This window comes from Perognathus longimembris, chromosome 22 (genome assembly GCF_023159225.1).
Source record: "Perognathus longimembris pacificus isolate PPM17 chromosome 22, ASM2315922v1, whole genome shotgun sequence".
NCBI lineage: Eukaryota > Metazoa > Chordata > Mammalia > Rodentia > Heteromyidae > Perognathus > Perognathus longimembris.
Window position 1 is genome coordinate 2,286,630 of NC_063182.1, and position 1,047 is coordinate 2,287,676.

A 1,047-nucleotide genomic window follows, 5' to 3' on the forward strand; every position below is an offset into this window, starting at 1 on the left:
CTTTTCTTTTTTCTCTCTCTCTCTCTTTGTAGAGAAAGCCAAGCACAGGTAATAATTGATCACGATGGTCGGTGCTGATTTTTGCTCGATCTACACATTCTCAGGGTTTGGATTATAACTCGAAGTAAACTCAGACACAACCATCAACTGGAATCTTCTCGAATCAACATCTTAATTCCTAGACAACTAGCAAAGCCATCTCTGTCCCATGAGATGGAATTTGCAGGTTGTAGAATCTTTCCAAACTGAAAGCTGGTGATTGCAGGAATTTTTGTCTATCTTCAAGGATTTGATTGATGATGGCCTGAGAAATGATCTTAACTTTCTGTCAGATAAAATTTAACCTCGTGCAACTAATAATCATAAACATTCTGCTCAATAAAAAGACTAAACAGTTCCCTATTTCTTGTTTTATTGTGGTTAAGTAGGTTTCCAATGGAGTTGCTAATTAACACAGCAGTTTAAGAACACAATGCCTGTTGATCAACATCTCCTCATCCAACATTCTCACGCTTTCCTCCCAACCAACTCCTCCCTCACTTTTCCTCTTTCTGTGGGCTATCCATTGGCTTCTTGGCTGCATCCCCCCTGCTTCTCCACTGTATTCTTGTACACCTCTCTCCCTTATCTCCAACACCCTTTGCAAGTACCTGTTTCTGCTGTTCGTTTTGTGGAAGTTTGGCTTGAACTATGGAATGCTTCATGAATGAGCAGTTCATCCCTGTGCAGGAGCCTTGCTAATCTGCTCTGCATCCTTCCAAGTGTGGTTCATGGGCTGTTGAAGCAAGCACACTGAGCGTCTTCAAAGTCCTCTCTTTGTTGGACAGTTCCTTGAGATAAATCAATTCATTTGATACCTTTCTGCACTCTCTGGGAAAGGAGAAGGCCTAAAGACTCATGAGAAAGTGTAAACAAAAAAATTACAAGAAGTCAGAAATTACACTGGAACTGTTTTTATTTGTGTCAGATAAACTGGAAGGTACATGGAATCTGTGGTCTCTGTGAGATTGTGGCGACTGCTGTTGCACTTTCCAGGCAATATGTTAT

General features: G+C 40.9%; 1 non-coding gene across 1 annotated transcript; it reads right to left on the reverse strand.

Annotated features, from left to right (window-relative positions):
• Window positions 1–684: 684 nt before the first annotated feature.
• Window positions 685–791, reverse strand: LOC125340236. The gene has a single exon (XR_007208719.1). It is a non-coding gene; the product is annotated as a U6 spliceosomal RNA (small nuclear RNA).
• Window positions 792–1,047: the final 256 nt, after the last annotated feature.